The sequence below is a fragment of the Nicotiana sylvestris genome, chromosome 5, assembly GCF_000393655.2.
Source record: "Nicotiana sylvestris chromosome 5, ASM39365v2, whole genome shotgun sequence".
Classification (NCBI taxonomy): Eukaryota; Viridiplantae; Streptophyta; class Magnoliopsida; order Solanales; family Solanaceae; genus Nicotiana; species Nicotiana sylvestris.
In genome coordinates this window covers 51314927-51330260 of record NC_091061.1, presented here as the reverse complement: position 1 = coordinate 51330260, position 15334 = coordinate 51314927, and positions in this window count along the sequence as shown.

Genomic DNA, 15334 nt, shown 5'->3' with positions numbered 1-15334 from the left:
GGTTTTGAGTTTCGGGTAGTTTTGGGACACTTAGTCCCTAAATGAGAGATTAAGTGGTGGAAAGTTGACCGTAGTCGGAACAGTGTGAAGACGACCTTAGAATGGAAATCTGACGGTTCTGTAAGCTCCGTTGGGTGATTTCGGGCTTAGGGGCGTGATCGGATTGTGTTTTGGAGGTCCGTAGCTAATTTATGCTTGAAATAGCGAGAGTCGAATTTTTGAAGTTTCCAGTCCGGTAGTGAGATTTTGACCTAAAGTTCGGAATGGAATTCCGAAAATTGGAGTAGCTCCGTTGTGTTGAATGTGATGTGCTTGCAAAATTTCAGGTCATTCGGACGGGATTTGATAGACTTTTTGATCGAAAGCATAATTTAAGAGTTCTTGGAGTTCTTCGGCTTGAATCCTGTGTTAAATTTGTGATTTGATGTTGTTGTGAGCGTTCCGAAGTTTTGAACAAGTTTGAACGATGTCATGGGATGTGTTGGTACAATTGATTTGAAGTCCCAGGGGCTCGGGTGACTTCCGGGTAGGTTTCCGGATGTTTTAGGCCGAAAATCGTAGCTGTTGTAGGTCCAGAAGAGTTGCAAGCCTCAGAACCCACCAGTGCGGTCCGCACAAAGTCCATTGCGTCCGTGGTGGGGGCTGTGCGGTCCGCGGTGAGAATATTTTCACCGGTCCTACTTCGGAAGCTCTTATCTTTTGATCTACAAAGAATTTTGGGATGATCCAAAAACAAAAGTTGTAGCCCTTCGTGTCTAGTTTCCCGAAATGTAAAGAAATCACAATTTGGACATCTGTAGCTAACGTTATGGCCAAAATACTAACGTCTGTCACTGCAGTCAAAACTTGTGCGGCCGCAGTCGTTTTTGTGCGAACCACGATCATTTTTGTATGGTCCGCAGAGGTAGAAATCCGGGGGGTGCCCTATAAATACGAGGTTTTAGGTTTTTATTTCATATTTTGACATAGAGAGCTCAGATTTTGGCAATTTTTTGAAGGGTTTTCAAGAAATTCATCGGGGTAAGTGATTCTAACTCAGATTTGGCTAGAGTACATGAATCCATCATTTAATTCGTGATTTGGGATGGAATTTGGGAAGAAAACTTGTGAAATCTTTCAAAAATATAAAATGGTGATTTGAAGGACCAAATGGTATCAGAATTGGATAATTTTAGTATGGTTAGACTCGTGAGGGTATGAGGATTCTAAATATGTAAATTTTACCCAATTTCGAGATGTGGGCCCGAGGGGCATTTTGGTCATTTTACATAATTTCGCGTATTAGCTTAGAATTTATTTGTAAAATCAGTTACTTGAAGTATTATTTACATTATGCAATTGAATTGAATAGATTTGGCCCATTTGGAGTCGAGTATTCGTGGCAAACACGTGGTGTTGGGTTGATTTTGAGCCGGTTCGAGGTAAATGGCTTGTCTAACTTTGTGTGGAGGACCTTCCCCATAGGATTGGTATATTTGGTAATTTAAATACCTTGTACGTAAAGTGACGAGTGCATACTTGTGCTAATTGTTGGAAATCCGGTTTTCTTAAGTAATTACTAATATGTTTCCTTTCCTGTTTCTATTTCTTACACTATTAAGCCTGTTGTTAGGTTAGGAAAGCATGTCTAAGTGACTTAATTTGATTTATTTAATTCAACCTGCGTTACTTGAATTCTGTACAACATGCTAGGCTAGAATCACTTGTTGCCTTAATATGAAATTTTGCTCTCGATATCTTCCTGCTGTTGCTGTGTATTTATTTTGGGACTACGGATGTGGGATTCCGGTAGCTCCCCCAAGTCTGTTTACTTTGGGACTATAGGTTAGACTCCCAGTAGATCCACCTAGACATTTACTTTGGGACTACGGGTTAGATTTCCGGTAGATCCACCTGCACAATTATATGGAACTACGGGAATGCACCTGGTAGATTCCCCCAGTACTGGGTATTTACATTTGGCACTATGGATCGAGATTCCGATAGATCCCCGTGCATTGATAGTTGGACTACGGGACGGGATCCCGGGAGATCCTTCGGACATATATATGATGGACTACGGGACGGTATCCCGGGAGATCAACTAGACAGTTGTAATTGGGACCACAGGACAGTATCCTGGAAGGCACCCCAGTTGTTATCTCTGTGTTGAGCTGTATTTCTTTCCGTGGCTTGTTTTGTCTTTGATCTAGTTGTTGTTGTTCTGTCAATTATATGTTATTTCTTACTGTTGCACTTATTTATATGGTTTTGTTCCATACTGTTAACCCTCATATTGTATTTCACCTCAGTAGGGCCCTGACCTTCCTTGTCACTACCCAACCGAGGTTAGGCTTGGCACTTACTGAGTAATACTATGGTGTACTCATGCCCCTTCTGCTCATGTTTTTCATGTATAGATCCAGGTACCGCTGATCAGGTCTATTATCGTTGAGGAAGGCGACTACTTAGAGACTCCGAGGTACATCTGCCGCATCCGCAGACCAATGAGTCCCTTTCTATTCCTGTCTTTAGTATTTAGCCCTTCTGTACTTTTTTGTTCTTTACTAGAAATTCCCGAGTTAGTACTATGTAGTATTTCTTTTCTTAGCTTGTGATTCATGGGTTTCCGGGTCTTGGATTTATGTTTGGTATTGAGAGTTAAACATGATGTATGCCGAGCATCACATCTATACACTGTTACTTCTTTATTTCTGTTTTAAATTATTTACTTCCGCAAGTTTTAGTTTTCTTCCGAAAATTAGGCTTACCTAGTCGTATAGACTAGGTGCCGTCACGATGGTTCATGGAGGGCGAACCGGGGTCGTGACAGTGAGGCTGAAATTGTTGCTGTATTCCTAGAATCCTTGAAGGTTGGAGGAAGTAGTGAAGGAACTCAGGGGAAATTGGTGAATGTATTGAAAAAGAGGGAACTGAATGAGGGACTTAGTCCTTCAAGTCCTTCTTAGGATGTTGATTCTGATGATAACCTTTTTTGAGCTTTATATTTAAAAGAACCTCCGATCTAGTAAAAAGGATTAGTGAAAAGTAGGTTGATTGATGATAAAATGGAGGATGAGGAGGATGAAGTGGAGAAATCTCCACTTGTGGGAAAGAATTCAAAGAAGAGCAAAATGAAGAAAAGAAAGTCGGCTAAGAAAGATGCAAAAACTGATAAGGGTGGATACATTGCGAAGGAGAAGAGGGAGACCCCATCGCTCAGGAAAACAAAGGGTAGTGTGAGTGAGGAACCTAGTTCCTTAAAGAAGCAAAAGGTTGAGTTATCGGAGTTGGATAGGAAGGAGACTCTGAAGTCTCAAAAAGTATTGTTGGGCAGAGTGTTTGACTAAAACATTGCTAAAAGATGGAGGAACTTCGTGACATTGTTGAGTTCCAAAAATGGAATCACCTCTTTGCTCCTCCAATTCTCAAAGTTTATGAAGAAGAAGTGAGAAACTTCTATGAATATTTATCTGTTACTGATGATGATAATCCGATATTGTATATGAATGGGACTCAGTTTGTTTTTTATGAGGAGAAGGTTGGTGAGATTCTTGGTATTCTAAATGATGGTTCAGCTCGCCTAGAAAGGTAGAGAACCAAGTCTTAGTGGTCCCTTAGAAGAAGAGAATGCTCAGTTGAAGACTGAGAATAAAAGATTGAGGAAATAGGTGGAGGACCCAAGAAAGCAGATGATCATTGATTAGAGGGCTGTGAATGAATGAATGGAAAATCTCATCAAGGCCTTAGCCTTAATTTTCTTTCTGTCTAGTGATTCATATCTTTCAGCCCTTCCAAATCCCCTCAAATTCCTTCTTCTTTTGATCCTTGTGTTTGATGATATTGGTACTTTGGCTGTTTAAATTGTCATACTCTGTATTGTTGAAGCTGCTGTGCTTTTATTATAATCACTCTACTTTGGGAAATCACTCTATTTTGTGCAATATTATTCACGTGTTGTTCTTGTCACTGTTATGATGTGTTGCCCAAATGGCATGAGTTAATATTGGTTAACTTCTTTTTGTTTGTGCTTCTTCTGTTAATCTTTTCAATGATCCCAAAAGGGGGAAGTTCCAAGGGGTTAGGGGGTAGAATAAATTTGAATTAATGGTTAAAGGGTAGGCTGGGTTATGCGTGAAAGATTTGTCTATTGGTCTGTTTCACGAGGGAACGTTGCATTGTTGTTATTATGTGGATTATTGATTTGATCCGTAGGAGGAACATGTAGGGAATCTAGTTCTCAGAGGGAAGATTAATTTTGGGTTTATCATCATCAAAAGGTGGAAATTAATAAGTTATATTATTTCGTGTTTTAATGATTTGTCGAATAATCTTGAGGAACCAGATAAGAACCAATTGTGATCAGTTTCTTTGGCCTTGATATGATATGTTACTTCATGTTTTGATGCTGGTCAAACGTTCTCGAGGAACCAGATAGGGACCGAATGTGACCAGTTTCCTTGGTCGTCGTATAGTCAAATCTACAGCGAGAAAATCTGCTGCATTATACCGATTGGCAGCAGTGCAGCAGCAAAGCTGCCGCTTGCTAGAGGCCAAACTATAAGATGAAATATCTTTATCTCTTCTCATATGCTCTCTCTCATAATAACAATAATAATAATAATATGAAAGCATGAATACAAAGTTAAGTGACCAAAATAGCCCTAAAATATTAACTTAATATAGGTTATTTTGGTAAAAAAAAAGCACTTTAAATAGAGTTCTAAATAAATATCGCCTCTGGATTTTTGTGCCTTAACAAAAACAATCCTCTTGAAATTAGAAAAGCACATCTATTCATAAGAGAATCGATAATACTGATGCATTCACTTGCTCATCAGTTTTGTAACACTAATACGAATTTGCATGGGATTGATCTAGTCCCAATCAAGTTCTAACTTTATGTCCTTCGGATTTTGGGTTCAAATCCATACCAATTTTACAAGGATACGAACATATTGAACCATTTCTTATCAATTACCAATACATGAAGGGCTTTGTTGATTATACAACTGAAGCTAGGGACATGGATAAGCTTTATGTGAATATCTGTCGTACAAATTAAAGTTCATCAAAGAATTAATTAAGCTTATAGGTAATACCGAAAGCACGTGTAATCAACCTCCATATTATTGTGTATTATCGTGGATATAGAACTGGTACTGAAAGCACGTGTAATCTGTTTCTTATTATTATTAGTATTAATCCTCTTATTCTGGGACAACTATGCTCATCTTCAAAAATAATTTCTTTGACCAGTTTAATGTTGGCATAGTTTTAACTGATATATTGTTTTAATGTTCTTCTTTATGAGATTACTTTCGTTTCTTTCATCAAGTTTTAGTTACATGTATTTATCTGAAGTGCCATTGCTGTACACACTAAACTTTTTAAAGGTAATTAATTTCCTTAATCACATGAATTCTCTATCAAAAAATTATTCCATGTGTATATCTCAATGGATAATAAACCATGCTAGCATGTAGTCTTGCTTTAGTTATATATAATTATAAGTAGAATATACTCCCTCCAAATCCAAATCTTGATTACATTGCTTTCAATTGCATTCTATAATTATCAGTCATTATATTGCTGCACGCCCAGGATATGAGTCTCTCCGGAGGTAATGTTATTTTGGTCACATATTTTGATTAGCTAGGTTGTTTTAATTCCTTTTGTAAGTCTAAAGGTTGTTTAATTATTTGTAGAACAGTATTTTTATCTTCTTAGTTTTAACAAAAGATGGTTTTTAGCAAAACTTATATAATCTACTATATTTTGTGTTTGAATCTTATTGTTTCTCAAAGACATAATTACACATCAGATAATATGATAGTAGTAATTTTATGACTTTCACTTGATAGTTGAAATCACCTAAAGTTTTCCGTTTGCCCACGAGAAATATATATAAAGAAAGACGTTTGAACGAGAAAAAAAATAAAACATCGAAAATACATCGCCTTTTGGTTTCTTCTAGCAAGAAATCTTCGTTATTGTTATTGTTGGAGGTTTCTTTAAAGATTTCGAACAAGAAAAAGAAAGAGTAAACCAACCATGTCAAAAGAAGATGCCACTCTCCAATTATTGATTTTATCTCCACATATTAATTAAATTTAAATAATTTCAAGAGATATTATTAGGACATACATAATTTATGCTAATTAAACGTTGATGGTATATTTTGAATCTAATCTTTGATTTTTAATTGGTGGAAAGAAAGGACATTGTAGGAAAAAAAACTATGTTGAAAACAAACCGTCCTTCAACGACACATCAAGCAAGCATACATAGAATTGAAAGATATCTCATCTATCATAATTAAGTTTTATTTATACGTAGAGATAAAGATCTGGTATTAAAGAACATCTAAGTTTTGTTATTATGTTATGAAAATATAATATAAAGTTTGGATGCTTCCAATTCCAATTTTATACGAATAATTTGGGTTTAGAAACTCTATTTTCTAATTTGAAAGTACTATTGTTTGGTTTAGAAGAATTTATAAATAAAAAGAAAATAAAACCAAACACACATGCATACACGCATATAATCTCCTATTGTATTCTTCTCCCTGTTTGCTTTAGTTTCTACTTTTGTCAACACCAATTTTGACATAGTTTATTACTGTACCTTCAGTCGAAACTAAGACCATTTGAACAGGTACTTCCAATATTGTTGAGTTTTTAAGGACTTCAATTATTGAATATTCCTCTTGAATCTGTTCATTTACTGTGGCTATGTGTAATTACAACTAATTTCTATTACGTGAATCATTCGCGGAAAAAACAGTTAAAAAGCTTTTAAAAAAATTATCCATAGGTGTTGTGATTAAAATAGAATAGTAATATAAGTATAAGAAATAAAAATAAAAAAGCTACGAATTTAGTACCCCATTAGCATGAGGATGAACGCAATGATGATGCCCAGAGTTCATAAAATCTACAATAACATTAATAAAAAAGAGATATATATATATATATATATATAGAGAGAGAGAGAGAGAGAGAGAACATGATACAAGGTTTGACCTAAAACTTGAAAATTTTAAAATCATATTCTCTCAAGTCTCGCTGTCATTGCCTTCAAGGCTCTCTCAAGAACAAAGCTGCTACAACCTCAAGGATCATATCCCGATATTGAAGATATCTTAAGTCCTTAGGTTTGTTGAGTCTTTGTCATTTTGTTCTTCACTTGTAATCCTACACTACTTTCAAGAAGTGTCTTTGTAAGAGAGATTTCATCTATCGTTTGGTTTAATTTCTTGACTAGAGTTAGTCAGGGTTTGTTGCTTTATAATAGAGTTATTGAAAAGAGCTTGCAATAAAGTTATTGCAAGGGATGAGAGATTAAGAGTTTAATTCCTAAATTGCAATAGGTTGTAATTTGAAATTGCTTAGTTTAGTGGAGTTGAAATCCTACTCGGGTAAGTTGTGATTTTAATCCCTTGTACAAGGGGTTTTTTCATAAATATCGTGTCATTTACTTTCTGCTCATTTACTGTGGGAATATATAGAGAACCTGATTTTTTATATTGTTTGGTGGACTCTTAGTTTCTATCTACGATAGATTGTTAATTTTTTAATTTATAAAATACTGATTGTAACTAATATTAAGAGTTAGATAGTGTGTTAGAGGTGATATCGTAATTCATAGAAAGTATTATCATGACTGCGTATAGATCACCCCATAATGCGACTGAAAAATGAGAAATGTACCCCTAAGCTATAAATTTAAAGTTAATAGAGAACACTCATAAACTAGATATCTCCAAAATTTAAGTTTGACCTTTTGAAAGGTTATAATTTTTTTTATATTGAAGAATGCTAAAGGAAAAACACAGATAGCCCAGATGTTCAAAATGATTTACACAGAGGTGACTCATGCTATATGGGTAGAGAAAAGCAGCAACCGAGTGGAGGAAATTAATTGGCAAAGAATTACTTGCGTATGTATTGCTAGAGCTTCCGGAAGAATTAGGAGTCTAATCCAATCTCTTTTATTTTAGTTTATTAGTCTTTTGTGCTGATAGGTGGTGAGGTTTCTTGTAATCTCAATCTCATGTCTAAGTTAATGAAGTAGACCATCTCTATGAGGTGAGCTTTCATTATTTTAAGATGTGTACTGTGAATTAGCCTGTAGTGTTTTTGTTATGGGGCAGCTTGTTGTGTCAATAAAGCTGCAATTTTGTATTTCTATCTGGTTATTAATAAAAAGTTTAATTATAAACAAAAACATTTATTTTTTGATGTATGTTTCTGTTTCTTTTTGTGATCATCTTTTCTTTAGTTAAGTAAAATAAAAAAGTGCCAAAAGTTTTTTTAATTATTCCCAAGTTTTGTGATCATATGTATGCAACAACTAAACATTCTTTCGCTAGTCTTGATGAAATTCTTCCTAGATTAAGAGATTTACTTCTCTAAAGTTGGAATTTGCCGCAATCCAAGTCTGGCATTTTTATTCTTTTCAACTCCCTAGTTTTAAAAAACACTCGTTTGACCCCCCAAAGCCTCAAAATAACTCTCATATGTATTATACTAACTGTTAGGGGCCTGACTCTTTGACATCGAGCGTGGCGCGACTGTGGCAAAGATTGGACGTGATGGCCTTGCCATTGGCCTATGTGCGGGAAAAACGATCATGTGGACAAAGGGCAAGACATTACTGTGTGAGCTGTTATGGGAAAGTATTGTCCAAGGTCTTGAAAGAGGCAAGAGATGCTTGGCAAAGGCTTGTCAAAGCAGTGTGAGCAAAGTTGGAGCGGCATGGCATAGCATGCACACCAATGTCAGGGGCACAGACACTTTGGGTTGTGGAAATGCCAAGTGTGGACTAAGCTAAGGCAAGCAATGCGGGATGATGGCAAAGGCTTTCAATAACTAAGGCACGACTACGTGAAGTAAAATACAAGCATTGGCACGAGCGAAACAAGAATTGACATGGATGTAACACCCCGCAAATTTGAATCAGTTGTGGATGCATTAAATGAGTATTAATATGATGATTATCAATTGGATGTGATAATAAGTGTACGAAGAATATCATAGGTGATTTGGGGTCCAAGGAGAGATCTAAGTCTAAGCCAAGTTGGAAAATTATATGATAGACTAAAATTCCAAATGAGTACGCACAAGACCAAACTTTGCACGAGCATATTTACATTTATATAAGGTTTTATGTGATACACAACCTATCAAATGAAATATCTTTGAGTCTAGTTTCTAACGTTTCAAACCGTTCGTCATTTGGACACTCCTACCAGATGTTATTACCAAATTACCAAAACAACGCAAAATTTTACACTACCGCGCCGCCCCATGCGGCGCGGCTGTGTAAATTAACAGAGCACCTCCAAATTTCGTTTCTAAACACATTTTGCATTACCACGCCACCCCATGCATCGCCCCATGTGCCGCGACTGTGCAAATCTGCGTTTTTTTTGTCAACCCGACCCTATTTTGATATAAAGCCTTCGGGGGTTATTTTCCCCACTTTATTTGGACGAATTTTAGGGTCTTCCTCCACCCTCTCAAGACCTCCAACCCCTCCCATCGTCAAGGTAAATAATCTCCATTATCTTGGTGTGAATTTCATCATTTATACACTAGTATTGATGAAATCTACACAAAAAATACTTAGATCTTCAAGGGATTTCTTCAAGAACTCAAAGGAGGGTTTTGCAAGATTCTTCCAAAAAGGTAATCCTACACCCTTAGACTTACATATATGGATTTATTAAGGGAATATAAGTATGAATAAGTATTGGAACTCTTGGTATGGTGATTGGAAATCATAAGTTCCCAATTTAATTACCCAACTATTATAGAGAGTGAAAGATGTTTATTTAATGGAACTCTATTGGTTAAGGGTGTTGTTTACCTTATGGGTGATAAAGAATAATATTGATTATAACCATTTGAGACTTTAGAATTTATCCAAGAACAAGAGAATGGGTTATTGGGTGTAGGAACACCATTAATAGGGATTACGAAGCTTTATACTCACCAAGTGTTTGATAATATGCCTAAATGACTTAAGTTATGGAATTTGTTACTAATATTGGGTTCCATTGGATGTTGCTATTGTAGATTGAAAGTTCTTAGTATTGTGGATCATTGTAGTATCAATAAGTGGCGAAATTAAGGTATGTGAGACTAACTCTCTATGTTTGGGAATGTTAATGATTCTCCCTACACTACGTTTCTTTTATGACGTTACTAATTGCCTTAGAAATATAGTTACGCCCAGTTCCTTGAATAGTTATAGAACTTCTATTCTCTAGCTTCATAACTCGTTCATGACTTTCATTCTGAACATTGTGAGCTCAGTGCGTATTCAATATAGACTTGGGTTTGATGCCCCCAGTCTTAGTATAGATTACTCAGTATGCCATAAACAGTTGAAGTTTCAGTGTTCATAATCAGTTCAAGAATACATGTCTCAGTCTAGTCCTATTTAGTATTCTAGTATTATGTGACTCAGCGTGATCCAGTATTCCAGTATTATGTAACTCAATGTGATTCAATATTTCACTATCATATATTGCAGTATGATTCTCAGTTCCTGATTTTAAATCCCTGAATGTTGAACACTTGTATTTGGGCCTGAGGCCGCAGTTTATGCTTTATGCATCTTTGGGCCTGAAGCCGCAGTTTATGCTTTATGCATTTTGGACCTGAGGTCGCAGTTATGTATACGTATACTTGGGCCCGAGGCCATAGTTTAATATTCAGATAAACAGGTTGTTCATCATTCAGAAGAGGGAGTATTGATAAAGTGATCATAGATAACCTATAAAATCATGCCTGGATATGTATTACGAGGGCAGTGCCATTGCACGAGACACTAATATTCCGAGTAGTGGTCAGTGACTTAGCTTACAACAATACTGTAAGTGTTTTCATGAAGTGCTTAAAAAGGAAAATCAAGTGGGAAGTATAGCTCCTGAAAAAGGTAGACAAGAGAACTATGTTGAAAGAAGTCCACTTCTTAGCCAAGGTAAGAGTTCGACTTTTGGACACCAAAGATAGCAGAGTTGTTGTGCAAAACAAGACCTGTTCCTCCTTAGAAGCCGACGTGAAGGAGAAATGGTTTGATGATCCCTACTTAGTGTAGCTGAAAGAGGTGATTCACATGCATAAGACGATGGCTTTTGAAAAAGGGGGAGATGATGGTACTTGATACAGAGACAGACTATGCGTTCCAGATGTAGACGGGATTAGAGAGCGGATTATGTCAGAAGCCCACAACTACAGGTATTCTATCCACCCAGGTTCCCAAAATATGTATCATAATCTCAAGGAGACTTATTGGTGGAACGACATGAAAAAGAACATCACAAAATTTGTGCCTAAGTATATGAATTGCCAGCAAGTGAAAGTCGAGCAGTAGGAAACCAAGTGTTTATCTCAGAATACACATATTCTTTAGTGGAGATGGTAAATATGGACCTTATAATAGGATTATCTCGCTCATTTTGAAAGCATAATTTTTATGGGCGAAGGAGTAGATTACCAATTAGTTGGTTCGAGGTTGGAGAAGTGGAAATTGTTGGGACCAGATTTGGTCAATCAGTCTATGAAGAAAATCAAGTTGATTCAAGAGAATTCGTAGACGGCTCAGAGTTACCAAAAGTCGTATTCAGATGTGCAACATAGAGACTTAGAGTTTCAAGTTGATGATTCAGTGTTTCAGAAAGTCTTGCCTATGAAAGGTGTTATAAGATTAGGGAAGAAAGGAAAGCTCAATCCCAGATATATCGGGTCATATAGGATCCTATGAAGGATCGGGCAAGTAGCGAGTTAGAGTTTTTACCAGAATTGGTGGTTGTACACCCGTATTTCACGTATCATGTAATAACATTCAAGTTTCTAGTATTCAAATCTCATGTCACGACATTTGTGTTTCCAGTATTCAGATCTCATGATTAGAACATTCAAGTCAGTTCAGTACTCAGATACTCATGTTAGTCCAAGTACTCAGATATTCATGCCAGCTTAATACTCAAATATTGATGTCAGTTCAGTGATCAGATATTCACGCCAGTTCAGCACTCACTTATTTGTGCCAGTTCAGTATTCATATATCCACGTTACTTTAGAATTCACGTATCCATAACAGACAAGTGTTCATGTATATGTATCATGTTATGCATATTATTATGCCCGATGAAGCTAGTATTATGCTCTGTTAGTTGGTAGGTATTTTGGATAAATGTCAAAGGTATCTAACCTTCTCATTCAGACCTTAAATTACAATCTCCATGTATTTCAGTATTTAGTCAGTTTAGTAGCCATTTGTCTAGTACCTCATTAGTTCAGTAATCTTGTATTCATTTAGTTTAGTATGCAAGTGTCAATGAAAGTTCATGTTCCCAGACCCATTTAAGATCCGGAATTCACCAAAGATACAACCAGGACAATCATTCGACGACGAATGATCCCAAGGGGGAGATAATGTAACACCCCACAAATTTGAATCAGTTATGCATGCATTAAATGAGTATTAATATGATGATTATCAATTGGATTTGATAATAAGTGTACGAGGATATCATAGGTGATTTAAGGTCCAAGGAGAGATCTAAGTCTAAGCCAAGTTGGAAAATTACATGATAGACAAAAATTCCAAATGAGTACGCACAAGACCAAACTTTGCACGAGAATATTTACATTTATATAAGGTTTTATGTGATACAAAACCTATCAAATGAAATATATTTGAGTCTAGTTTCTAACGCTTCAAACCGTTCGTCATTTGGACACTCCTACCAGAAGTTATGACCAAATTACCAAAACAACGCAGAATTTTACACTACCGCGCCGCCCCATGCGGCGCGGCTGTGTAAATTAACAGAGCACCTCCAAATTTCGTTTCTAAACACATTTTGCATTACCACGCCGCCCCATGCGCCGCGGCTGTGCAAATCTGCGTTTTTTTGTCAACCCGACCCTATTTTGATATAAAGACTTCGGGGGTAATTTTCCCCACTTTATTTGGACGAATTTTAGGGTCTTCCTCCACCCTCTCAAGACCTCCAACCCCTCCCATCGTCAAGGTATGTAATCTCCATTATCTTGGTGTGAATTTCATCATTTATACACTAGTATTGAGAAATCTACACATAAAATACTTAGATCTTCAAGGGATTTCTTCAAGAACTCAAAGGACCGTTTTGCATGATTCTTCCAAAAAGGTAATCCTACACCCTTAGACTTACATATATGGATTTATTAAGAGAATATGAGTATGAATAAGTATTGGAACTCTTGGTATGGTGATTGAAAATCATAAGTTCCCAATTTAATTACCCAACTATTATAGAGAGTGAAAGATGTTTATTTAATGGAACTCTATTGGTTAAGGGTGTTGTTTACCTTATGGGTGATAAAGAATAATATTGATAATAACCATTTGAGACTTTAGAATTTATCCAAGAGCAATAGAATGGGTTATTGGGTGTAGGAACACCATTAATAGGGATTACGAAGCTTCATACTCACCAAGTGTTTGATAATATACCTAAATGACTTAAGTTATGGAATTTGTTACTAATATTGGGTTCCATTGGATGTTGCTATTGTAGATTGAAGGTTCTTAGTATTGTGGATCATTATAGTATCAATAAGTGGTGAAATTAAGGTATGTGAGGCTAACTCTCTATGTTTGGGAATGTTAATGATTCTCCCTACACTACGTTTCTTTTATGACGTTACTAATTGCCTTAGAAATATAGTTAAGCTCAGTTCCTTGAATAGTTGTAGAACTTCTATTCTCTAGCTTCATAACTCGTTCATGACTTTCATTCTGAATGTTGTGAGCTCTGTGCGTATTCAATATAGACTTGGGTTTGATGCCCCCAGTCTTAGTATAGATTACTCAGTATGCCATAAACAGTTGAAGTTTCAGTGTTCATAATCAGTTCAAGAATACATGTCTTAGTCTAGTCCTATTCAGTATTCCAGTATTATGTGACTCAACGTGATCCAATATTCCAGTATTATGTAACTCAATGTGATTCATTATTTCACTATCATATATTGCAGTATGATTCTCAATTCCTGATTTTAAATCCCTGAATGTTGAACACTTGTATTTGGGCCTGAGGCCGCAGTTTATGCTTTATGCATCTTTGGGCCTGAAGCCGCAGTTTATGCTTTATGCATTTTGGACCTGAGGTTGCAGTTATGTATACGTATACTTGGGCCCGAGGCTGTAGTTTAATATTCAGATAAACAGGTTGTTCATCATTCAGAAGAGGGAGTATTCATATCCATACTTCTTTTCAGTTCAATTATTAGCTACCGTTCAGTTATCAGTTCAATTACTAGTTATCAGTTTAGTTATCAGTTATCAGTTATCAGTTCAATTACGAATTATCAGTTCAGTTATCAATTATCATTTCAGTTTCAGTTTTAGCATTTATAATTCTTTGTTTCAGTTGCTTTACTTACCAATGCAATTCAAATGTACTGACGTCCCTTTTTCCCGGGTCCTGCATCTCACAATGCAGGCAATGAATTACAGGTTGATGATTCCAAGCGCTAGGATTCTCGTACCAGCTATTTGGTGATCCCAGTTCTTTTGGGGAATTATCATTACCTTACAGTCTTCAGTATTTTTTAGATAGTCAGTGTTTTCAGTACTTCATTAGAGGCTTCATAGACTAGAGTAACAGTTTGACAGAGTCTCAGACTTTTCATGTTAAGCCATGTTGGCTACAAATATGTTTCAGAATTGTATTAGTATTTCCGCACTTTGATTTATATCATCCAGACTTTCAGTATATCAACATGTGTTAGTTTATCTTCCGCATTCAGTATGTTATGATACCACATGTTGATTCAGCCAGCCAGTTAGTTCGCTCGGTCATATGTAGTTAGGCATCGAGTGCCGTGTTACGTCCAGGCCCAGGTTCGGGGCGTTACAAAGCTTGGTATCAGAGCCCTATGTTCAAGTATCCTAGGGAGTCTATGAAGTCGTGTCCAGTGGAGTTTCCTTTATATGTGTGTGCCGACCACTCATATAAATGGTTAACTACCAAGACATCCAGGATTGTCTGATTTCTTTCTACTCTAGATCGTGCCATGAAGCTTAGAGCAATAGTTAACCTTCTCTTCCTATCGAATTCCAAACGTATTGGATTCCCAAGCGATGCTCAGGAGAAACGTAAGGTCCTAGAGAAGATAATTGTCCATTGGGGTATAATTATGGAGTACAGGTTGGTAAATATGAGACTTTAGAGGATGTTAAAATTTGGATGCAATGGATAATAGTACAAATTAGAGCATAACCTTATCAGAAAGTACAAAAGCAGTTATTATGTCTTATGGTTATCAGTTTACCTCAGTTACTAGTT